The following is a 26,976-nucleotide window of genomic DNA, read 5'->3' on the forward strand; positions in this document are numbered from 1 at the left end:
AATTTGTCAATTTTCAAGGGCTACAAGCAAATAAAGGCATATTATGTAGACATGGATAGCTAATCAGCTACTTTCTATTTTTGTGGTAAACTACGAATGAAGTGTGTCGTAAGTTGTTGTGGCTTCTACTGTTCTTAATCATTTAAAGCAAATGGACCGTTTTACTTCCATAATACTGCAATTTGTAAGATACTTTCAGACTAGGGATGGTGCCATTCTGTAATACAACTGATGTCCGACGATCACAGCGAGAAACTACCATTAGATCAGATGGGGCAAATCTCGCACACAGCATGTCCACGTGTAGCATCCAATGGGTTATGCCAGGTGGCAACAGGTACATCATTGTGTCAGCAATGCTACACCAGTTCTTATGTCATGCTCGTTTCTGTCGGCATCATTATTAAAATAAAACTGACTGCTTTTCCTAATTTCTACAATATCGCAATATATGAAAGCGATGGAAATTTTACAAATAAAAATTACTTATTTTTTTAAAAAAAGGGTTTCTTAAGAACGAAAACTTTTAGCACTGATGCTATGGTTAATTATTATTTTTTTCTCTATTATTAATAAAAAATGAAAAAGCACCTGTTATAACCGAGGCCAAACAAATACCGAAAAATACCAAAAATATAGATATCGGTTTTAACCAGTCGGTTTTTCCTATCTGTACTTCCCATTCTACAACGTATTAGGGTTTCTTCCTCGTTCCATTCGCTTATGGAGCACAGGAAAAGTGATCGCTTATATGACTGTACTTCCACTGTAATTATTCTAATCTTGCCGTTGTAGTAGCGATATGTAGGGTGGTTGTGTACGTATCTGGATACCTCACTTAATGCTGGTACTTGAAAGTGTAGCTGTGCAGCAAAATGAACGGTCGCATGCGAGACGGCGTGCGTGTAATCTCTTTATTATTCCAAATGCTACAGCAGTTAGAGGTACGCGCCCTCGTCCGGTGGTCGTTGTTCTATGTGAGTGGTAAGGCGTCGATCTCGTGCCCCACGGTGGCAAGAAATGGTATGACGTGGACAGCGGTAGCTACTGCCCCAATAGTGCCAACGCTTTGTATGACCGGCAGTGTTACGTCAGATGCGGCAGCTGCATGTTATTGTTACGCTTATTGCGGGACGGCTGTGACCCGCCAAGAAATGCTAGTGACATGCACCGGCAGGCACCCATCGTCTCGGTGACTAGCAGGGCACCGGTTCAACCCTCATCCTATCTGGCGATAACTGACGTAGGACGTCGGTGGCCTAGACGCGGTCGCAGATTCGAACTCCGCAACTGTGAACGGGCATACTTCGCCGGACGGCCAGCTTTTATGCGAGAGACGTTCAGTAAGTAATGCAACACATTTTTTTCTGGAAGTAGATTGGTTTTAGTCAGGATTACAATAAATCATTTTATTCCGCTGTCCTTTGACTACAAAATCTTATTTTTGAACATACTCTCAGTTCAACTGGACGGTCTTACGCCACCTTATTGGGAGGGCCTGTAAGCCCCCATGGCACCACTCTACTGGTTGACGTCGGAGCCAAAGACTTCGTGCATCAATAACCTGGCCCTCATCCACTTACTGCTTCCTCCGGAGTGCAACCTTCATAGAACCCAAATAGATCGTAGTGGAAAGGTGGGAGATCCGGGATGTGGGGTCGATGAAGATGACCGGTGGAATGATGTTTTGTGAGCTCCTCTCGGGCGTGCAGACTTGTGTGAGGCCTTGCGTTGTCATGGAGATGGTGAAGTATGTTTGCATTTTTTGGCGACGAAAACGCTGAGAGTAGCACATTACGCTTCTGAGTTAATTGTTGCACCACGAGACAGGACATCAAGCAGAATAAATCCTTTAGCGTCCGAGAAGACCGTCGTCATGACTTTACCGGTTGAGGGAGGAGAGGCGGTGTGCCATGGACTGCCACATAGTTTCAGGTTCCAAGTGATGAGCCTATGTTTCATCGCTTGTGGCGATGTTCAACAGAAACTGTCAAGATCAGCCTCGTAATGCAACTCCACACAGACAATCCTTCGATGATCTTCTGTTAGGCGGCGGGGATCCCAGCGTGCACACATCCATGAGTACCCCAGCTGGTGGACGAGTGTGTCAGCACTACCAACAGCGAGGTGTTTGATTGTAATCCTTCGATCACCTCCAACCACAGTGCCCGCACTTTCCTATGTTACAGGAATCACGACTGTGTGGGACCGGCCGGCAAACCGAAGATTGGACATTTTTGCTTTACCTTGTTGCGATCATGATAGACGCCTCGCCCAACGTCCCACTGAACTTTTGTTCGCTGCCTGGTCTCCGTGGACATTCTGCAACAGCCTATGAATATCTTCGATGCTCTGGTTTTCCGGCAAAAGAAGCTCAAAGATGGCTCTCTGCTTGGAACGCACCTCTATTACAGACACCATTTTGAAGGGTAAGTATAGTGTAGCCACCTAACGGAACTTCATGAAACTGTAGGGGTCGAAGCAGAAATATTCCACAATGTCTCACAACAAATTTCGAATGTTTTCAACCGAAAAAATGTGGTGCGTTACTGATTAAACGCCCTTGTAGAAGACAAAGCAGGTTTTGTTGCAGTTGAGGTCACGTGCACAGCCTGCCAAGGGCCGTCTAAGTGTCTTGGACAGCCTCTTACTGTTCCAGCGCACGGATCGTGATTACGGAGCTACTGGCATGCTGCAAGTGCTGAGCTTGCGATGATGGTGAGCGTTCAGATTTCGGCATCGTCTCAAAAATGTGGTGCACTACTTATTGAATGCCCCTCGTAGAAGACATGGCAGGTTTTGTTGCTGTTGAGGTCACGTACACGGCCTGCCAAGAGCCGTCGAAGTGTCTTGAAAAGCCTCTTATTGTCAAAGCACACGGATCGTGTTTACTTAATTACTGGCATGCTGCAAGTGCTGAGCTTGCGCTGATGGCGAGCGTTCAGACTTCGGCATCGGCTCCCTTCTTGCGTCCGCGCCCCTGCAGGCCTCCCTTCCTGGAGTAATTCCGCCCACCGAATTCTCGAATGACTAAAGTCTAGTTGCAACAAAATAGGTATTCCTTCACCTGGTATTTTAGAAAACACTAGACTAGTGTACAAGTTCTACGTTAGCTGTTCTTTATCTGTACTCTTCGTTCTCCTATTTACACAGTTCTTTGCAAAACGTAAGGACGAAAGTACCTATCGCATAATGTTACAGCTGGCCGGAGTGGCCGTGCGGTTCTAGGCGCTACAGTCTGGAGCCGATCGACCGCTACGGTCGCAGGTTCGAATCCCGCCTAGGACCTGGACGTGTGTGATGTCCTTAGGTTAGTTAGGTTTAATTAGTTCTAAGTTCTAAGAGCCATTTGAACCATAATGTTACACTGCCAAGTGGAATAGCTCGAGGAAACTTGGACTATTGAAAAGAAAGATCTGCCACGGTACAGTACAGAAGGTAACAGAAAAATATGCAATGAGACGAATAGAAACGACACTTTTATTCATAGGCAATAATTACACTAAATCACCGCAATTCATGATGGTCCCTTGGACCTTAGAAAAGGCGAGATACGCTTCTTAATAAGATATGTGATCGCTGTGGACGGCAGTGGATGCAACGTGCTCCCATTCTAGCCAGAAGGTTGATAAAGAGTTCTTGTAGTAGGGCGTTCTTTTCCTCCACCACCTTGGTTGAACATTGCTGGACTGTTGGTGGTGCATGTGGACGCGGTGCAATACCTCTCTCCCAACGCACCCCACTTGTGTTCGACGGGACTTAGGTCGGGACAATGGGCAGGCCAGTCCATTCGTCGAAGAAATCCTCCACCTGCGCTCTTCGAAGCGCTTGCGTATTTTCACCCAAAAAAAAAAAAAAAATTTGTTAGTGCCGAAAGAACCCCTGAAAAGACACACTTGAGGAAGAAGTATAATTTCACAATAACGTTGATCGGTGATTGTTCCGAGCTCAAAGATTTTGAGGTCTGTTTGTCTATGCCTCCCCACACCATGTGGCCAGGACAACCTGAGATGCAAAGTGTAGGAACCTATACTGGGTACACCATGTAATTCATGACATGAGGCATATTATTTTACCATAATACAAAATAAACTAACAAAATTTTAGTGGTGAATTCAATGCAAATCCAAAATACCGAGGTAAGAAACATGAAAATGAACATATGTAAACCAGAAGGTTCGAAACAAAGAGTATGATGCCGCCTGAGACTAACAATTTCATCAATACGTAAACATACAAAACTACACTACTGGCCATTAAAATTGCTACTCCAAGAAGAAATGCAGATGTTAAACGGGTATTCATTGGACAACTATATTATACTGGAACTGAAATGTGATTACATTTTCACGCAGTTTGGGTGCATAAATCCTGAGAAATAATGAAACTGGAAGAAAACTACGGTGACTGTAATAAATTTAAAACTTAACGACAGTTCATTCATAGTGTACAATGAAAACAAAAACTAGCTGATCCCTTGCCTATGTTTATACAATATGTTTATGTGCTTGTAGCCCTTCGTAGGGCAAATTAACACGAAAAAAGAGTTCTTTAACGACAGTTTCCAACCTTTAACACTGACTATTTGTAATGCTTAAGTAGTGGTGTGATACCCGATTACAAGATGACTATTGTGCAGACTTACAAAGAAATTTTGGTCTATAGGGAAATGCTGGTGATTTTTTAGTGTTTTCAACCACTTCTCACTTTTGGAGAAAAGCAGGGAACGGTGGACGTATTGTTTTCTTTTATTTGCCTGTTTAATTTAATATTTTGATTCTATTGTATGTTGAAACTGCTTGAGTCAAAATTTTTCGATCTTTGTTCGTTTTCTACATTCATTAGAGGAAATAATAGCAACAAAGAACCAAAAAGCGTTTGTTTCAGAAACCGGTTATTTTGTGCCGTTTTAACACTCATGTTAAACTACCGTGGAAAAAACCGATATAACCAAAAACCGGGTGTTTCAGCGCCATCCTTACTGTGAATTGGAGACAGGAGAGAACTGTAAACATGATGTTTTGATGCTTTTGTGTGACATCTGAGAAAGAATTGTAAAATAATACATGAAATAATGAATAACCCATGATTTATAATGTCAAAAAATGTAATATTCAGCCTGAATTATTGAAGAACACTGGACCTGGAGACTGCACAGCACTTTGTTTCAGACTAGACGCCGACGCCATATAAAAGTTAAGTAAACCGTTCTCGTATTATCTAGGATAGCATTGCAGGAAAACTGTTAGTTTAGAAATAATGTTTATGCCATTATGTCAGTGGGCACTTTGTCTACTAATTTTGGGATCTGGACAACAAACAAAGAGAGGTGGCTCAAGTGTTTGTTAACCATGGTTTTGCAGGCAAATGCAAGAGACAAGCGACTTAACATGGTGATACTGACTTGCATGGTGCCAGGCATCCAAATAAATGGCTCAAACGGCTCTGAGTACTGTGGGACTTAGCAGCTGACGTCATAAGTCCCCTAGAACTTAGAACAACTTAAACCTAACTAACCTAAAGACATCACACACATACATGTCCTAGGCAGAATTCGAACCTGCGACCGTAGCGGTCGCGCGGTTCCAGACTGAAGCGCCAGGCATCCAGGATCTCGCTATCTAGGAGGGCATCGGTTGAACTCTCGCCCGATCGAACAGCGGCCTGCTGCAGGAATGACGTTAGCGGCCTCACGGCGGCAGGCAACAAACGACAGTCGTCGATCCGAAGCCCGTCTGTGTCGACATGCCCTGCCTGGCTGGACGGGCAGCTTTTATACAAGACGAGGCAGCACTTGTTGTGTTTGGGGTCATGTACGCGGACCGTCAGGCGCCGTCGAAATATTTCGAAACGATGATTATTGCCCTAGGGCGGAGCTGCTGGCTTGGCATAAGTGGAGGAGGAGGTGAAGGAGATTAGTGTTTAATGTCCCATCACCAGCGAGGTCATTACAGACGGAGTACAAGCTCAGCTTACTTGGCGTAAGAGTTAAGACTGCGGTGCTGCTAGGGAGCTCTTGGAAATCGCAACGGCGTCCTGTCTTCCGCCCGCACCACTGAAATACTTTGTAAGTAAGCTTTAGCGGTGTGTTTGGTGTCTCACTTCGAGCGTTTGCCAATTTAGGTTTTCAATAATTCTGTGACGCTCTCCCATAGATCAAAGAAACTTGTCAACATCCGTGCTGAACCTTCTTTGTACGCTTTCAGTATCCTTTGTTAGTCAAATTTGGTAAGGGTCCAACAAACGTGAGCAAAATTTCAGGGTGCGACACTTGAGTTCTTTACAAGTGATCTCGTTTGCTTATTGTATTTTCTCAGTATTCTGCCAAGACATTGAAGTCTGCATTTCCGACAACTCAACCTATTCGGTTATTCCATAACATCCACAAAAATTATTACACTGGGTTATTTTTATGAGTTGAGTGATTCCAAATGCGAATGAGTCGCACTATATTTTAATTTTGTGAAGGACGCAGTTTTAAATTTAGAATAAGCAAGTTGCCAACCTTTGCATCATTTTGAAATCTTGTCCAGATCCGAGCGAAAATTTATGCAGCTTGTTTCAAACAGTACTTCAGTACAGATAATTGCATCACTTGCAAGAAGTCTGCACTTGCTATTAATATTGTCTGAAGATTATTAATGTACAACACGAACAGGTAGTGCCAAAATAAACTTCTCTGGGGCAAACCTGAGGTTACTTCTACAGCTGTCGATGACTCCTCCATCCAATAAAACGTACTGTTTCCTTCTTGCAAAGAAATCCCTAATCTAGACGTAACTTCCATTTTATGTCTTATATGTCAGAAGACAGGGAACAATCTGCATTCCATCTGCGATCCATCGTTTTCATGATGCCATACCATGACATCACCAGCGGTTTTAAAATTCGCTTTAATTGTAAATAATTTACGAGCTAGATATTGGCTGTGCCATGCACCAGCGCTGTAAGGTGACGCATTTGTTACAGAATTGACCCCTAAACACTTATAAATTTGCAGGCAGTTTAGCGAAATAATTAATTTATACTAGTAAAAAAAGTACTGTATAAAACCGTCGTGTTTGTGTTTATCTTTGGGCACGTTGATCTCCGATAGCACAAGATTGATTTCTATGGGGTCTTCACTGGTAGCTTCAGCGTAGCTTGGGGCAACTATAGGCTTTATTTCATCAATATCTGGTCACAGAAAAGGACATTCTTCTAAGTCTTACTAAACTTTTCCTATCTGAATGTCTGTGTCTTCGAACACGTTACTCTCCAAAACTACTTGAGGAATTTTCAGGGTGCTTTTGCAGGTAACTTGAGTATAACTTTGGGCACCGTAAACGTTTTTTCATCAAAATCGGATCACGGAAGAAAAGATTTCCATACGTATTATAAAAATGAATGTAATATATGTATATATGTTCCGCATCTCCTCTGAAACCACTGGGCCGATTTCAACCAAACTTGGTACACATGTGACTGGAAATAACTGCTATGGGGCGAGAACCACCTACCCGTCAGAGGGGTAGGGGTGATAAAAAAAGTATAAGCCATCATGCACGAATATCCAGAAGCTATTCTTCCAAAATTTGAGAACGAGAGCACTTAGTGAGTTTCTAGAAACTTTACACGTAATTTCGAACTTTCACGAAACTTTTTCTAGCTTACAGCGCTCACATAATGATGACAGGAAAGAAATTTATAACTTACGATATTTTCGTTGTTTATGCAGTACAACTTTGACGTAAAGCATGACGTCATGACGTATAAATTTATTGCTCCTTTGTGTCTGACTTCACAACACATTTAGCAGCGAGTATCCACATATGTCGCTTAAAGTATCCACAAAATTATAATATTGTACGATACAGAGAGAGGAGGGGGGGGGGGGAGGAGGAGACGGATAGGGAAAGGTAAGAAAGGTGGACAAGGAGTGAGAGAAAGGGGTGAGAGAGATGGACATGGAAAGGGAAGAGGAAATGGACCGAGAGAGGGGTGGAAGAAATGGACAAAGAGAGGAGGAGTAGCACATGGACAGAGAGAGGGGCGGGAGAAGATGGACAGAGAGTGCGGTATGAATGAAGCGGACAGAGAGAGGGGGTGGAAGGTGATGGACAGAGAGGAGGTTAGAGAGGTCACAGGAGGTGGACAAAGAACAGGAAAGAAGAGATGGACTACCAGAACTGAAAGAAAAATTTACACGGCAACATCGGGCACTCAGCTAGTAGCTAAATAAACTGCGTTGATGAATCCAGTGGTATTAATAATGTTGCCGGAAGAGAATAATAATCGTTTCAGTCCAATAAATGCTCATACAAGTAATTAATGAAATTTCAAGTGACCTTAGATAGTTGCGAATTGAAACGGAAAGAAAGATAAATACAATGATGCAGTACTTCAGAGCAATGCAAAGGCAACACATGATTTCAAAGTTCGTTTAAAATGGCATTAATCACGAAATTCTACAGCAATCACTCGAAGTTCGAGAGCATAGTTTCCGGGTCGATCAACTGCGACATAACACAAAATTTCATTTTCCTAAATAATCATTGGGAAGCAAGTCCACTATAGGTAAGTCATCAACTTAACTGCAGCAAACTGGTTAAAGTTCTCAGCTGCCTCAAGACAGGTAATTAAAATGGAAGTTCGTATTGACACTCAATCCCAGTCGCCGAAACCACCGCAAGTCCAATGTAGCTGTTTCGCTGCTTAAACTATATCGACTGCCAGTAAGTACACACTCTGGCAAAACCTCAGACTACTATAGGCTACGGACAAACACCAAATCCCGTCTGCGCACTGACACTCGCCCGTAAATACTTTCTCTGACATCAAACGCTACTGATTACACGTTAAATAAGGAACAATGTCCACTATTCAAAACGAAAATCCATATAAAAGTAATGTTGGAAAATCCGACAGTAATTATGATAATTTTCTGACCTCTCGTTATAAAAGCAATACAATATTAAGCAAATTGTTAGAAAAATTCCAAAGCATCTTTCCATTTGGTTTTACAGTATGAAAACGTTCTATTAAAATTACAAAATACACATGGACAGCGTCAACAAAGTGCGTTCTTCTCCACCTTAGATACATTTTCTTTCATGCAAATCTTTACTTCCTATTATTTGCAAATCCATTGATAATTCATATAACTTTTATTAGTGCCCCTATACTCAAAAAACTTATTTTAAGTACATCTAACTGGATTGTCAGGTAATTCATACTGTCGTCATGCTATGTGTTGCTTTCACTTGTTGAAGAATTTTGGCTGTGGCAGATTCACGATTCAAATGCTTCAAATGGCTCTGAGCACTGTGTGACTTAACATCTGAGGTCATCAGTCCCCTAGAACTTAGAACTACTTAAACCTAACTAACCTAAGGACATCACACACATCCATGCCCGAGGCAGGATTCGAACCTGCGACCGTAGCAGTCGCGCGGTTCCGGACTGAAGCGCCTACAACCGCTCGGTCACACAGGCCGGGGCAGATTCATGAATACATATATATGATGAAAGTGAAATGTGGCCTATTGTAGTGTTTGATGACAGCGTAAGCCTTCATTCGACAATTCGTATTATGTGATCACCGCAAAGGATTAACTGTTATTAATTTTTAGTGTAAAGCATAATATTTAATATTCATAATTAAAAACTGTCGTAACTTTCTTAATAACTAGTGTAGAATCATGCTCACAGCTGCATTGACCTCGTCTCTTTGCCATGATTTTTATGGTCTATTTGGTATCATTATGTCATATTTGTCAAGCGATTCCTACCCCCATGAACCATGGACCTTGCCGTTGGTGGGGAGGCTTGCGTGCCTCAGCGATACAGATGGCCGTACCGTAGGTGCAACCACAACGGAGGGGTATCTGTTGAGAGGCCAGACAAACGTGTGGCTCCTATTCAGTAGTTGCAGCAGCAACAGTCTGGATGATCGACTGATCTGGTCTTGCAACACTAACCAAAACGGCCTTGCTGTGCTTGTACTGCGAACTACCGAAAGCAAAGGAAAACTACAGCCGTAATTTTTCCCGAGGGAATGCAGCTTTACTGTATGGTTAAATGATGATGGCGTCCTCTTGGATAAAATATTCCAGAGGTAAAATAGTCCCCCATTCGGATCTCCGGGCGGGGACTACTCAAGAGGACGTCGTTATCAGGAGAAAGAAAACTGGCGTTCTAAGGATCGGAGCGTGGAATGTCAGATCCCTTAATCGGGCAGGTAGGTCAGAAAATTTAAAAAGGGAAATGGATAGGTTGAAGTTAGATATAGTGGGAATTAGTGAAATTCGGTGGGAGGAGGAACAAGAGTTTTGGTCAGGTGAATACGGGGTTATAAATACAACATCAAATAGGGGTAATGCAGGAGTAGGTTTAATAATGAATGAAAAAATAGGAGTACGGCTAAGCTACTACAAACAGCATAGTGAACGTATTATTGTGGCCAAGATAGACACGAAGCCCATGCCTACTACAGTAGTACAAGTTTATATGCCAACTAGCTCTGCAGATGATGAAGAAATTCATGAAATGTATGATGAGATAAAAGAAATTATTCAGGTAGTGAAGGGAGATGAAAATTTAATAGTCATGGGTGACTGGAATTGGAGAGTAGGAAAAGGGAGCGAAGGAAACATAATGGGTGAATACGGATTGGGGAAAGAGGAAGCCGTCTGGTAGAATTTTGCACAGAGCATAACTTAATCATAGCTAACACTTGGTTCAAGAATCATAAAAGAAGGTTGTATACATGGAAGAATCCTGGAGATACTAGAAGGTATCAGATAGATTATATAATGGTAAGATAGAGATTTAGGAACCAGGTTTTAAATTGTAAGACATTTCCAGGGGCAGATGTGGACTCTGACCACAATCTATTGGTTATGAACTGTAGATTAAAACTGAAGAAACTGCAAAAAGTTGGGAATTTAAGGAGATTGGACCTGGATAAACTGACTAAACCAGAGGTTGTATAGAGTTTCACGGAGAGCATAAGGGAACAATTGACAGGATTGGGGGAAAGAAATACAGTAGAAGAAGAATGGGTAGCTCTGGGGGATGAAGTAGTGAAGGCAGCAGAGGATCAAGTAGGTAAAAAGACGAGGGCTAGTAGAACTCCTTGGGTAACAGAAGAAATATTGAATTTAATTGATGAAAGGAGAAAATATAAAAACGCGGTAAATGAAGCAGGCAAAAGGGAATACAAACGTCTCAAAAATGAGATCGACAGGAAGTGCAAAATGGCTAAGCAGGGATGGCTAGAGGACAAATGTAAGGATGTAGAGGCTTATCTCACTAGGGGTAAGACTGCCTACAGGAAAATTAAAGAGACCTTTGGAGAAAAGAGAGCCACTTGTATGAATATCAAGAGCTCAGATGGAAACCATATCTAAGCAAAGAAGGGAAAGCAGAAAGGTGGAAGGAGTATATAGAGTGTCTATACAAGGGCGATGTACTTGAGGAAAATATTATGGAAATGGAAGAGGCTGTAGATGAAGATGAAATGGGAGATACGATACTGCGTGAAGAATTTGACAGAGCACTGAAGGACCTGAGTCGAAACAAGGCCACAGGAGTAGACAACATTCCATTAGAATTACTGATGGCCTTGGGTAGCTGGTGCTGACAAAACTCTACCATCTGGTGAGCAAGATGTACGAGATAGGCGAAATACCCTCAGACTTTAAGAAGAATATAATAATTCCAATCCCAAAGGAAGCAGGTGTTGACAGATGTGAAAATTACCGAACTATCAGTTTAATAAGCCACAGCTGCAAAATACTAACGCTAATTCTTTACAGAAGGATGGAAAAACTGGTAGAAGCTGACCTCGGGGAAGATCAGTTTGGATTCCACAGAAATGTTGGAACACGTGTGGCAACACTGACCCTACGACGTATCTTAGAAAATAGATTAAGGAAAGGCAGACCTACATTTCTAGCATTTGTGGACTTAGAGAAAGCTTTTGACAATGTTGACTGGAATACTATCTTTCAAATCCTGTAGGTGCAGGGGTAAAATACAGGGAGCGAAAGGCTATGTACAATTTGTACAGAATCCAGATGGCAGTTATAAGAGTCCAGGGGCATGAAAGGGAAGCAGCGGTTGGGAAGGGAGTGAGACAGGGTTGTAGCCTGTCCCCGATGTTATTCAATCTGTATATTGAGCAAGCAGTAAAGGAAACAAAAGAAAAATTCGGAGTAGGCATTAAAATTCGTGGAGAAGAAGTAAAAACTTTGAGGTTCGCCGATGACATTGTAATTCTGTCAGAGACAGCAAAGAACTTGGAAGAGCAGTTACGGAATGGACAGTGTCTTGAAAGGAGGATATAAGATGAACATCAACAAAAGCAAAACGAGGATAATGGAATGTAGTCGAATTAAGTCGGGTGATGCTGAGGGAATTAGATTAGGAAATGAGACACTTTAAGTAGTAAAGAAGTTTTGCTATTTGGGGAGCAAAATAGCTCATGATGGTCGAAGTAGAGAGGATATAAAATGTAGACTGGCAATGACAAGGAAAGCGTTTCTGAAGAAGAGAAATTTGTTAACATCGGGTAAAGAATTAAGTGTCAGGAAGTCGTTTCTGGAAGTATTTGTATGGGGTGTAGCCATGTATGGAAGTGAAACATGGACGGTAAATAGTTTGGACAAGAAGAGAATAGAAGCTTTCGAAATGTGGTGCTACAGAAGAATGCTGAAGATTAGATAGGTAGATCACATAACTGATGAGGAGGTATTGAATAGAATTCTGGAGAAGAGGAGTTTGTGGCACAACTTGACAAGAAGAAGGGACCGGTTTGTAGGACATGTTCTGAGGCATCAAGGGATCACAAATTTAGCATTGGAGGGCAGCGTGGAGGGTAAAAATCGTAGAGGGAGACCAAGAGATGAATATACTAAGCAGATTCAGAAGGATGTGTGTTGCAGTAAGTACAGGGAGATGAAGATGCTTGCATAGGATAGAGTAGCATGGAGAGCTGCATCCAACCAGTCTCAGGACTGAAGACAACAACAACAACAACATCAAGCGGTTTCTCTGAAAGTGAAATGTCCAGCTTGTACTTCAGTCACAGCAGTTGCTACTGTGTATTCTCCAACTTGCACACCCACGCCTGCGTGGACCTGCTGAGGAAAGGGCCACCGATCAATCCCCTTACTTGGGGCCAGCCTTATTCGACTGTCGCTCTGACCTTTAACGTCTCTCGCAGCTCACACTCCGTTACCCGACCAGTGGTAACGTCACAATGTGAGAAATGTACTCCGAGGGTAATTTTTTTTCAATGTCGCACTTTTAATTTCTGAACACACAGCGACTACGTAAAGAAGCCTAGAACATACAGTCTCTCACGAAATGTGAGATGGGTGTTGTCGTTCGATTTATTCATGGTAAGGGATTCCGCCTAACTTCAAGCAGGCCACATAACCCAACTGTCATGTGTGCCATCCAAGTGTGACAATGGTGAAGGGACTTTGAAGCGGGACGTACGGACATTCATGATACAGGTAGACAGGGAATAAAACTAGAGTCAACGCTGCCCTTAATCCACCACCTCGAGAATACAATAAATCATGCACAATTCCATACTTAGGAAAAGTCTCACTGAATGAAGGCAGAAAGCTTAAATGTAAACACATTTTATGTGCGCAACACTGTTGGACACTTTTTGCCCAATGGGAAAGACAACACTCCAGCTTTGTAAGAGAATAGCGTAACTGTGGCAAATTCTATATAAATCATTCGGGCAGGGCAATATATTCTCATTTCAAGGAGCACCACAAAGTTGGAAACTTAGACAAGGAGGCTCCACTTCTGCAGACCACCTTCTTAAAAAAGGCCATAGTTACAAGGTGAAGCATGAAGCGTTACATAACATCCAAAAAGGCAGTCTTGAAATTATGGAAATTAATAAACACGTGTTCATCAACCAAGCCCAGTACTGAATGATCAGACAGCGTTCTCTTACTCACCACTTCAAACTAAAATCCACTCATAATCCCATGCAGGCCATGTTGTGAATTACCCCTCTTACTCACATGGTCCATTTCCTCTATTTCCGTTACTATAATTTCTCTTGTTGTGTTAAATAATTTTTGCTTTGTATAACCACAGCTGCATCACTCACCTGCTTTATATCACTGTTTTATCCTATCTGTTTTCAGTTTATAATCTGTTACAGACAAGATTATTTTGTTCAGCCGTATCTTTGCTATATGCCACCAAAAGTTACTGTTCAGTTATGTTCTTCTATGTACGACTGTTGTAATATTTCTATAGTTCATTAGTTAATTTGTCACATTTTTTATCTTAGTTAAATAACCTTAGACGCATTTACCTCGCTTGTTTTATTCTTATTCTAACACTGACATTTTCATCTCTGGCAATAGAGATTCTCTATACATTCATTCACTAGTTTAAAATCTTCGATGCAACAAAATTTCACTGCACCACGTACTTACCTCTGTACCTGATGGTGACGTAAAGCCGAAAACCTGTTCGTGTAACAAATAATAAATATCATAGAATATTACACGGTCTTTTGTGTGTTTCATTAATAATGTATAAAATGTTTTACCAAAAACCGACGGAAGAGTCAATCAGTGCTATTTTTTATATAATTTTGGTCCACATTTGTAAAGCATATGAGCAGCGATTCTACATGGCACGAGTCCTACAATCCTTGTTTGGTTTCTGTTGATATTTGCAGCAGATTTCTAGGCTCAGGTCACGCAGTTTTCATAAATTAGCGTCCAGTGGTTTGCGAACGGAAGCTCGCTCCCCATGGGGTCCAAGATGTGTTCCATCGGGTTCATATCAGGTGAATTAGGTATCCAGAAACGTCTGCCATGCTCGTCAAACTACTGAAGAACGACTCTGGCCTTGTAACATGGATAGTTATCCTGTTGGAAGATACCTTCCGCCCCTCTCCCCCCCCCCCCCCCCCACAACACTGGGTGTTGTGTTATCATCATTTCATCCCCATCCAGCGGGCAGATCGCCCAATGCGGCGCCGAATGTAATAAGACCTGCACCAAGGCAGCCGGCCAATGATGCCAAACACTTATTTCCGTTTCGTCATCATGGCATCACGTGGAGGTTGTCTGCTGCGGAGACCCCTGATTACTGATGTTCGCTGAATTGTGTGCTCTGAAACACTTGAGTCTGCACCATTGTTGTACATTGACGACAGATCTGCCACAGATGGCCATCTATCCCGCTTTACAGGGCGGTCACGTCTCCAGCCTTACATTTTGTGCTGAGCTGCGGACGTTCGACACTTCGTCTATTAGTGGTTTCAATGTCCTCCAGCCACATTCTGTAGACGCTTATGAAAGTAGCACGCGAATAGCGGTCCAGCTTCGCCGAGTCCGACGTGATCGTACCCAGTCTCCGGGCGGTAGCAATCTGCCATTTCTTAAAGTCACTTACGTCAGTATGTTTTTCCATTGAGGACAAATATCAACGCTAGATTGATTGCTCATTCGTCTCTGCTCTGATTATACACTTTCCTTGCCGCGTCACGTCCCCGCAACACCGCCAAGCGACAGTAAATCCCGCAATGGGTTGTTATCTTTAGGTTTCGGCTCATCAATGTATATCTGTGCTCAGCAATGTGCTACATTATATATAGTGTAAGGTATCCAGCGTACCAGAATTATTTTGTCCCCTACTTCTCCACTCGCGGATGTTGTGCGAGAACACTAATCCAGTTTAACGTTGTTGTCATTAGGCGGGATGTGTAATGGAATATGTATTATATTGTTTGAGTAACACTGGAGTTCGGACACTCAGGATTTTGGGAGATTGGCTCTTCCCAATAAAAAATTTCTCGTGGCGTGTGCTACGGCAGTTTGTCGCGCATGTTTTTTAGGCACTCGCACTGATGAAACGAACTGGTGGTCAATCACACTGCTGTTATTTGAGTCTTACCTCAACCCCACTTGTTCTTTGTAAGAGTCCTAGGCTGACGAACACCACTCAGAAACTGATCGACTCATTTTATGGGACTCACTTCAAGGGTTTATTACATTAACTTAGGATTTTGTAAATGAATCTTCGCCTACCGTAGGTCTTCCAAAAATTGGATCTGTATAATAAATTCACCTTACCCCTTCACTTACCACTTTATCGTAATTTTGCGAAAAAATCTATTATTATTGATTTTAGAGTAACTGGGATTCGTGATTGTAATAAACCAGATATTAAAATTTATTTTAATAAACATAGTATGCTGGTGGCTTGAAATATCACTTTCTCACACCTGTCAGTATAGACCCTTCTACGTACGTGTTATTATAGAAAGTGAAGTGGAAGAGTCTGTCAGAAATCTGCACTCATCCAAAAAAAGCACATGCTGGCTGGCATCTCACAACCCATCGTATCTGTGCCATCTGCTGACAAAATACCGCGTTAAGAGGAAATGTGCTGCCAATTGTGATGACCGGACGGGTGACCGACAGCAACAGAGTCAGTTAAAATGCATTAGCACTCTTACTGTTCGTACAGTGGCTGCTGAAATCAGCGCCGTTATCAGTTATAGAATCAAATCTCTTGTATCATATGCTTCTGTGTTCTTGGTGGACTTATATAATATAGGTGATATTAACTTAAGCATTGAGATTTAGAACCAATGATCTAAAATAAATATTTAGTTTTATATTGACATAAATGATTTACATTTTGTGGTAGCAGCTTAAGCTCGTAGCTGTTATACAATGTGACGATTTCCTGTCTCAATACAAGCGTTACGCAATAATAGCTTTGACACAACTCAACAGCCCGCATCTCGTGGTCGTGCGGTAGCGTTCTCGTTTCCCACGCCCGGGTTTCCGGGTTCGATTCCCGGCGGGGTCAGGGATTTTCTCTGCCTCGTGATGGCTGGGTGTTGTGTGATGTCCTTAGGTTAGTTAGGTTTAAGTAGTTCTAAGTTCTAGGGGACTGATGACCATAGATGTTAAGTCCCATAGTGCTCAGAGCCATTTGAACCATTTGAACCACAACTCAACTATAGGCTCGTAAGTACTCGTACTTGATTCTGTCTGTATACGAAGAATAGTAATTGTCCTAACATATTACCTTCTCTAACGGCGGATGCTTATTTAACTTTTAGTGATACGTCTCCATCAATAAAAACGTAGAGTTCTGCTTTCCAGGAAATATTCATTCCTGTTGCATTCGTTCCTGAAAGTTCTATGAGCATTGTGCAACGAATTCATATTCTCAACACGTGTTCAAGGTATTCACTCCTCTAGTGCTTCTACTACCTCACTGCCACATCCTCATTGCTGTACCGGCTGTCAATCTGTTTGTCATTTTGACTCTTCCACCTTTAGGATTCGATCACAGAATCAGTAATTCCTGCCAACCCACCTATAGCTCCGCAATAGCCCGAAATCCCGGAGGAACCTCCACCCTCACAGTTCTCAAGCTGTTCTGTTTTTGTTAACACCATAAATCTTTTGGAATGATGATTCGCGTTACAAGATAGGTAACGAAGGCAGATTGAGTCTTAGTCGAACAATGAGCACACGGCTTGATTCTAATTAACCGATAGAGGGGTTTTTGCAGATCACGGCAAGTGAGACTAAAAGTGATGATGCAACACAATTCATTTCTCCTTTCCATCTTAAGATATGGAAAAAATATCTTCCCAGCACAGAGGTGATCTTATACAGGTATGCGTTTCGCGATGAAGTAAATAAAATTTCATTGATATATCGCTTCAAAGCAGTCGTCTTGTACAGAGTGGGGCAGATAAAAGTGACCCGGAGAACAGAGTTTCAGGGTACAAGGAAACACTGCAGAGAAAAGGAAATACAATACTAGCCTGACTATATCAGATGATGAAAGTGACCCTCATTCATCTCTTGGCGCTTCTGAGCCATGGTCAGCAAGTTACTGAAGGCGGACCGAAGCCAGAATGCTGGAATTGCTACAATATCATCTAAAATGTTCTGCTGCAGTTCTTGAAGACTGTGAGGGTTGCTGCGAAACCCCTCAGACTTGAGGGCTCGCCAACCTGACTCACCTCTGCCATCAACTCTGTCAGGCGTGAAAATTGTGTAAATGTGCTCCAAGGTTCGGCTGGCTCCATCCTGTTTGAACTAACTGTAGGTCTTTTCCTTCTCCGTTAATGCTGCCACAAATGGTCTCAAAATCTCCTGGCTACTTTCATTTGCCCCACACTGTATATGCTCAAATGGATTTTCTGCAATACCATACCACACCATATTTTTGCATTTCTATAATTGTTTATTATCAACACATATTTATCGAAAGATGATGAAGATTATAAGGATTATTCAGGTTCATGTAGAAATGAGACGATGTTTTCAATCACGCCGGTATTTCTCTTAATGATTCAACAGTAGGTGGATGCCAATGATTCAGCATAAAGACAGCTATAGTTGTTTCATCTGTCAGAAAAGTCGCTAATTCTTGTTACTGATTACTTTGCAAAGAAAAAAGAATAACTGAAGAAAACTATGTCAATCTTCTGGGGAAACTGGTCGAAAAAACACATGACAGAAGACCCAGATTCCAGGAAAAACAAAACTTATTTCAGCAGGACAACGGAGCTCTCAATGAGGCGACTCTACCTTCAGGGAAAAGGAGGGGACTTCTTCTCGTTCAGCAGATTTGGCACCCTCTTGCTCCCAACCTCCCAACCATACAACATCTAATGAATTTAGTGTCTAAAAACATTCCGAGTCAAGTGAAATTCATGGCAGTGATATGTAAGTACCTTACAGTCCTTCGAGAATAACACCGTAGGCATCGGCCTCCGTAGCTGAGGTCACTAACCCATCATTGTCATGGATGAAGTTTTCGCCTCCCAGTATTTGGTGGGAAAGGAAAGGAGAGGTGGTGGTGTTAAGTTTCTGATAATCATTCTTGCCCAGTGTCCTGGATAAATTCCAAATCTTTCCTCAGTGCCTCGTGAAGAGATGTGACGTGACGTTGATAATGATCTGTGCATCGGAAGGGGACGTTGAGCTCGAGGTCTTCTTGGTGCCTTTCGAGAGGAGTGGGTTATGTGCCGAAACCAGGTTACAGCCTCTCACTTCTTTCATCATCATCATCGTGATCACCATCATCATACAACACCAAGATAACAATACACTACACACACACTCTTTACATTCCCTTATACTTCTCCAACTCGTATACATCAGGAAGACGACTCAAATCACCGTACGACCATCCAGGTTTAGGTTTTCCGTGAATTTTCTAAATCGATTAAGGCAAGGCAAACGTCGGGATGATTGCTTTGGAAGGGCACGGCCGATTTCCTTCCTCATCCTTTCCTACTCTGAGCTTCTACTCCGTGTCTAATGACGTCATTCTCCACGGGACTTTATACACTGGTCTTCATTTCTTCCTTCTTAAGCTCCACACATATGACACAACTCTAACATATCTGGAAGAAATTGAGCCCAAGTGCACGGAGATAGAACAGTCTTTCCGCCTAGGTCTCTGAATGCACTGCGTGGTTCTCCGGCCAAGAATGTCATACGAAATTTACATTTTCTGGAGGAATAAAATGTAAAATCTGGAAAGACGTTGGACAAGGTGAACTGACTTAATAGGGTGCGCAACTTCTTTCCCTGCCAAAAATTAAATATTTTTACCCCTGTAACAGAACTGATGCTCTTTCGGTAATGCCGTCGCTGACTGACTGTAACAGAAAAGGGTGATGTCGACGATATAATATGGCCAGGGACAAGGGAGGGGAACTTGCACTCTTCAAGTTCTGGTAACCTGCAGTTCACAAGGCTTCGTGCAAACATGACGTCATTTTGACGTCACACGCTAAATCGAAGACCAAAGGCCCCGTCTGTGGACTTTCGTGACCGTTAGGCTCAAAACACGCAAGGCGTTAAAGACAATAACACTCATCTGAAGTAGAGAGAACTGGAAGCTACATATTTTCTTTGCTCCAGGGTATGTTAACCTCGAAGTCACGTCGTTTATAAATGTGTAACGTTCTACATTCATGTGCAATGGGCTGCGGATAAGGTAAAGATTAATGTGTTGGCAAGAATTAACTCCGAATCTGACTGAAAAAGTTGTATGCCAATACCGTATGTATTCAACAGTGTTCCTTAAGGTGTATATAAAAAATGAACTTATTTTTAGAAACTCTGAAACCAGTTTCGGGTGTGGTCTGTAATTACTAAGAAGGGGTAGCCATTCTAGCAAACAAAATAAACAAGTAGCTTATTTATCTAATTTCCAATGAAAAAATGCTTTTTCAAAACGCCAACACATTGAGGATCTCTCGAAACCGCGTAGGTACTGGTAAATTTGGCTGTAATAAAATGACGAAAATCGTAATTTTGATGTAAGAGATGTATTTTAATTGATTTTTTGGGAAAGAAGCGTCCTAAAATAACTAGCCTGTAAATTGTCTTTTGTGATTTGTAGGTGGCTGAGACTAAATTACTTTTTAATTCCATTACAAGTGTATCACTCTTTTCTATGCTTATGAGTGGAAGTTTGCTTTATCAGATAACCAACGTGTTTTGAATATTTATTCGAATTTAAGTGTTTCACGCTAAATTATTGTCAATAACAACTCTCACCCGAGAGAGAGAGAGAGAGAGAAAGAGAGAGAGAGAGAGAGAGAGAGAGAGAGAGAGAGAGAGATGAGCTAGCTAGTTTTAAACCTGGTAAGTAAACGTACATTACCACTACAGCACGATGAATAAGCGAAATTACAGCCTTTGTGCAGCAACTTGGAGCTGATGAAGGCATTAACTGCCGATTCATCATCATGTGATGTTTAACTGTAAAAAATAAACAAAGAATGACTTGTTTTTATAAAGCTACAATGTGACATGGCTTTGAAATGGTCTACTTTCAAAACACGCAAGTTACGATACGAAATTATTGAATCAAGTATGCTGTCACCAGTGGAGAGCAACGGCCTTGCGCAGTGGATACACCGGTTCCCGTGAGATCACCGAAGTTAAGCGCTGTCGGGCGTGGTCGGCACTTGGATGGGTGACAATCCGGGCTGCCATGCGCTGTTGCCATTTTTTGGGGTGCACTCAGCCTCGCGATGCCAATTCAGGAGCTACTCGACCGAATAGTAGCGGCTTCGGTCAAGAATACCATCTTACGACTGACCCCACGCCCCTCCTATCAGCATCCTCCACCGAGGATGACACGGCGGTCAGAGAGTGGCCTGACGACGGAGTGCTTTTTGTCACCAGTGGAGGTATAAAACGTCCTTATTCCAAGGTGACATCCTAGCACCCCGCATCAGTCGCTAACTACAGTCGATAGCAGTTTCTGCAGTCTTCAGTAATTGCGTGAGACGCCAAAATCTTGTGAACTGTAGTTTTCCCTTAAAGTTCATGTAGGAGATATCTTGCATTGAGACGTCAGTGGTATCGCATACTTCAGTACTTCATTTTAGTGCAACATATTGTTATTCTCTAACCACGCGTTCCCTGTTACATTTGTAGCCGCCAGTGATACTGAAAAGGCCGACGAACGAGAAGGCAGCGCCTGTCAGCTGTCCCTGGGTTGCAGGCGCTGGAGCTGCGGCCGGAGGACAAGGGCGCCCTGGTGGCGCGCAGCAAGTGCTACCTGCTGCTGGGGCAGCCGCAGCTGGCGCTGCAGGACGCCGAGGCGGCGCTACGAGTCCAGCCCGTCGACCCGGAGAACACGCCACGGCCGCCCACCTACGCTGAGGGTTCGTATGCTCGGGTCGTCTCTAAGCAGTCTCACCACTAGCTACTGGCGGAAACGGTTGCAGCTGCGACTGGCACAAGGCAGGTGAAGTCGAATGCAAAGAACAGTAGGTACGAGGACGTGAAGGTCAGTGCACAGTCATCCATATCCTAAAGCACTTGGCGCAACTGAAGCTTCATTTCTGCGTTTTTTTTTTAAACACTCACCGGTAGCTGACTGTGTGGCGTACAAGTACGTGCGCACCACTTCAATGTTTTTGCGAATCGGTTTAAATTTTGGAAGAAGGCAGACGAACACATGTAATCAGTGTTCGTCCTGTTGTTTTGTGAAATCCTTATCCGTTGCCACGATATAACTAATATGGTCCGAAAGTCAATAAAGGAACCTCAACCAGATCAGTCTTCGCCCTTCTCAACAAAAATGTACAACGGTTGCCAAGCTACGGCGATATAATGTGAGAATTGTGGAGGCGTAGAAGTTTGGAACCAGAATGAAAAATGCTCCCTTCACATTTGTTGACAGCGTGTCGCCTGGCGGCCAGAAACAAGCCTTTTATATTCCGCGTAGCCAGCTATACCAGCAGCCGACAATCAGCCCACGCGGACGCAGGAGACGGGGATGTGCGATGTATATGTAAATAGAAAATAAACAATACTTTTCCTTCAGATTGAGCCACACATTGTTTAATGTCTTAGTAATTCTATTTTACGCTAAATATTTGTCAGGTGTTATAAATACCGAATTTTTATAACTGTTATATACTTTACATATATGTATAGCGTTGAAAAGATAACTGTACTTCAGTTTCTTTGAAAAAATCAAAATGGTCGAAACGAAAATATTTTACTCCTTTGTCAATTTAAGAAAAATAGGCTCAAAACAGTTTTACGAATACACTTTGTAATAAGCATTAGCCTCATCTATGGGTTTGAAAAAATAATGATTTTTACATCTTGCAATTTATAGGCTAAAATTTCTGATACTGGGCTCAAAATTCAGAAGATTCTCCAGGCCTAATAAACAATTTACTGTATAATATCACGTGGTGAATAACACACACGTAACATCAAATGGTTCAAATGGCTCTGAGCACTTAACTGCTGAGGCCATCAGTCCCCTAGAACTTAGAACTACTTAAACCTAACTAACCTAAGGACATCACACACATCCATGCCCGAGGCAGGATTCGAACCTGCGCTTGTAGCGCCTAGAACCGGTCGGCCACTCCGTCCGGCCACGTAACATCTTAAAAAGTTTTGCGGGGGGATGAAATTTCTCGCGGCGGACTTTTTTCTGTGTGTGTGTGGGGGGTGGGGGGGGGGGAGGGGGGGAGGGGGAGGGGACGCTAAAAGAATTTCTTGATTTTCTGGATTGGGTGGGGTTTGATTTTTTCCCCAAGGTGACCAATTTTCCCCCAAACCCACCGCCTGTTACACGTATGGCGACTGGTCTCAGAAAAAATACACACAAATGTATGTACTTCTAGAAACTGGGATACATCTACAATAGGAAGTGACGCAGAACGGGTCCATCTGTGACAGAAAGTATCCTACAGTGGCTATGGCTGCATCCGAAACTTTAGTGATACTTTGTGTCGTATTGCACGACATGAAAAATGCCATTTTGGATGACATGATAGCATTATGTCACTCTATACGACATGACATCGTGTGTCACGTTACTTTATTTGATAAGGTGCATTGCATTACATTACCTGAGTACCAATACTAACAAGTAAAAAAGCGAGAATAAGTCAACACGTTTCGAATTAAATGTCTTTGAAGATGCCAGGTAAGTCGGAAAGCTAATGCTCTTCTTTTATATCCTTTACTCTGCCCAAGGACATATTCCTCTTTTTGTGGTACGATGGAAGCATTTTTCATTCTGGTGAAACTTATAAACGCATCATTTCTTACTTTCATTAGCTTTCTTCATCTACTATATTGCAGTGCGTGTGTTCTCCCCTCATGTATTAACAGTTGTCGTATCATCCTGTCTCCTTGTCAGCGTTTTCCACATATTCCTTTCCTCTCCGATTCCTTACTTTATCAGTCCACCTAATTTTCAACATTTGGCTGTAGTAACACATCTAAAATGCTTCGATTCTCTTCTGTTCCAATTTTCCCACAGTCCATGTTTCACTACCATACAATGCTGTGCTCCAAGCGTACATTCTCAGAAATTTCTTCCTAAATTAAGGCTTATGTTTCATACTGGGAGACTTCTCTTGGTCAGGAATAATCATCTTGCCAGTGCTAGACATATTTTGATGTCCTCCTTGCTCATTCCGTCATTAATTATTTTGCTGCCTAGGTAGCGGAATTCCATAACTTCATCTATCTCGTGATATACCAGTTACGATGTTTAGTTTCCCACTGTTCTCATTTCTGCTACTTCTCATTACTTTCGTCTTTCTTCGATTTATTCTCAATCCATGTTCTGTACTCATTAGACTGTTCATTCCATTCAGCATACCATGTAATTCGTCTTCACTTTCACTAAGGATAACACTGTCTTCAGCGTCAGAGTGTTGTCGTAGCGAGGTGGAATATTACAATCCCCAAACCCTCTTAAATAAACGAAAACCATACCTATTCAAAAAATCAGATACAAATTCACTTCACACGTTCCTAAGAGACAACCTCCAATCCTTCCAAATTAACAATGTAAGTGTAGACCAAATGTGGCTTGAATTCAAAGTCGTAGTATCGGCAGCAATTGAGAGATTTATACCAAATAAATTAACAGACGACGGAGCTGATCCTTCTTGGTACACAAAACGGGTCAGAATACTGTCACAGAAACAACGAAAAAAAAAACACGCCAAATTTAAACGGATGCAAAATCTCCCAGATTGGCGATCTCTTACAGAAGCTCGAAATTTAGCGTCGACTTCAATGCGAGATACTTATAACAGTTTCCACAACGAAACTTTGTGTCGAAGCCTGGCAGAAAATCCAAACAGATACTGGTCATACGTGAATTATGCTAGCGGAAATACACAATCAATGCCTTCTCTTCGCAATAGCAGTGGAAATAAAATAGACGACAGTGCTGCCAAAGCAGAGTTACTAAACGCAGCTTTCCGAAGCTACTTCACTGAAGTCGAAGTGGAAATGGAAATGAGCGTATGGCATCAATGGCTGGGAGTTCCCAGTCGGGAAGTTCGGCCGCCAAGTGCAAGTCTTATTGAGTGCGACGCCACATTGGGCGACTTGCACGCCGACAATTGGGATGAAATGATGATGATGACAGCACAACACACAGTCCCTGAGCGGAGATAATCTTCCGCCCCAGCCGGAAATCGAACCTTGGCCCCCTTGCGCGGCATTCCAACGCGCTGACCGTTCAGCTATTGGGGCGGACTGAAGACGAAGCAAATATTCCAGAATTCGAATCAAGAACAGCTGCCAACATGAGTAATGTAGAAGTAGATATCCTCGGAATAGCGAAGGAACTTAAATCACTAAACAAAAGCAAGTCTTCCGGTCCAGACTGTATACCAGTCAGGTATACAGTCTAACAACTAACTCTTTACTCACACGAGGTGTTGAGTGCTATTCACAAGGGATTTCAAACTGATTCCGTGTTTCTAGTTTTCCAGAAGGTTTTTGGCACTTGTAGTGAAATAGCGTGCTTGTAGGAATATGGTCTCAGCTAAGTGACTGGATTTGTGATTTCCTGTCGGAGAGGTCACAATTCGTAGTAACTGACGGAAAGTCATCGGGCAGAACAGAAGTGATTTCTGGCGTTCCCCAAAGTAGCGCTATAGGCCCCTGCTGCTCCTGAACGATAGAGCAGACAATCTGAGCGGTCGTCTTAGGTTGTCTGCAGATGATGCTGTCTTTTATCGACTAGTAAAGTCTTCATAAGATCGCAACAGATTGCAAAACAGTTTTAGAAAATATATCTGTATGGTGCAAAAATTGACAATTGACTAAATAACGAAAAGTTTGAGGTCATACACGTGAGTGCTAAAAGAAAATCAGTCAAATCTAGAGGCCGTAAGTTCAACTAAATACCTAGAAATTACGATTACGAACAACGTAATCTGATAGGAACACACAGAAAATGTTGCGGAGAAGGCTAACCAAAGACTGCCTTTTATTGGTAGGTCAGTTAGAAAATGTAACAAATCTACTAAAGAGACTGCCTACACTACGCTTGTCCGTCCTCTTTTAGAATACTGATGCGAGGTGTGGGATCCTTACCAGATAGGACTGAATGGGTACATTGAAAAAGTTCAAAGAATGGCAGCACGTTTTGTATTATCGCGAAATATGGGAGAGAGTGTCGCAGAAATGATACAGGACTTTGGCTGGACATCATTAAAAGGAAGGCGTTTTTCGTTGCGACGGAATCTTCTCACGAAACTATGATGACCAATTTTCTCCTCCGAATGCAAAAATATTTTGTTGACACTGACCTACACAGGAAGAACCTGTCAACATAATAAAATAAGGGAAATGAGAGCTCCCACGGAGAGATACAGGTGTTCATTTTTTCTGAGCGCTGTACGAGATTGGAATAATAGAGAACTATTGTGAAGAAGTTTCGATGAACCCTCTTCCAGGCACCTAATCTGCAGAGTAGCCATGTAGATGAAGATGAATCGTATCATTGATATCCTTTCACCTTTAATTTTAATTCCGCTCCTGTAGCTTTCTTTTATTTCCATCATTGCTTCTTCGATGTAGTTACATACTAATAAATTAATTGCTTTATGATATGTGTCGATATGCAACATTTTCTTCATATATCCATTGAGTTTGATGCACACACATCTGAATGGGCTATTTACAACCCTCAATTTTGAAAATAACCTATTAAAATAATTTTATTTTGTCCAGATTTACTTTACTTATCTTTCGCCTCAAGGTTTCCGCTTATTGTATTTTAAACTTATTACAAAATGAACTGTATCGCTGGAGGCATTTGATCGAGCCTCTGAGAATAGTGTTTGGTCTTCCTCCAACAAAAGTTCATATGCCGTAAGCAGTTTTCTTGAGTGGTTTTATTATTAATCATTTCATCATAACCCTGCAATTTTTCTGAGTATGTGCTCCAATTTTCATTGCAACGTATATGGCATACACTGTGTAAATTTCATCGTTCTCTTTCTGTTGGGTTGGGGATAGACTACTTCTCGATGTACGCTGCAGAATGATTTTGACGCTACTTTCCTATTGTGATAATAACCGAGTCCCGCCTGTGAGGGTTGACCAAAGCATGTGATGTATCTCTCAGAGTACATCTCCCATCCCATCTTTGCCATGT

The 26,976-nt window shown here is 42.2% G+C and overlaps 1 pseudogene; it reads left to right on the forward strand.

Annotated features, from left to right (window-relative positions):
* The window catches only part of LOC124775771, a 109,574-nt pseudogene that overhangs the window by 46,618 nt on the left and 35,980 nt on the right, over positions 1-26,976 (forward strand).

The sequence above is a fragment of the Schistocerca piceifrons genome, chromosome 2 (assembly GCF_021461385.2).
Source record: "Schistocerca piceifrons isolate TAMUIC-IGC-003096 chromosome 2, iqSchPice1.1, whole genome shotgun sequence".
NCBI classification, from domain to species: Eukaryota; Metazoa; Arthropoda; class Insecta; order Orthoptera; family Acrididae; genus Schistocerca; species Schistocerca piceifrons.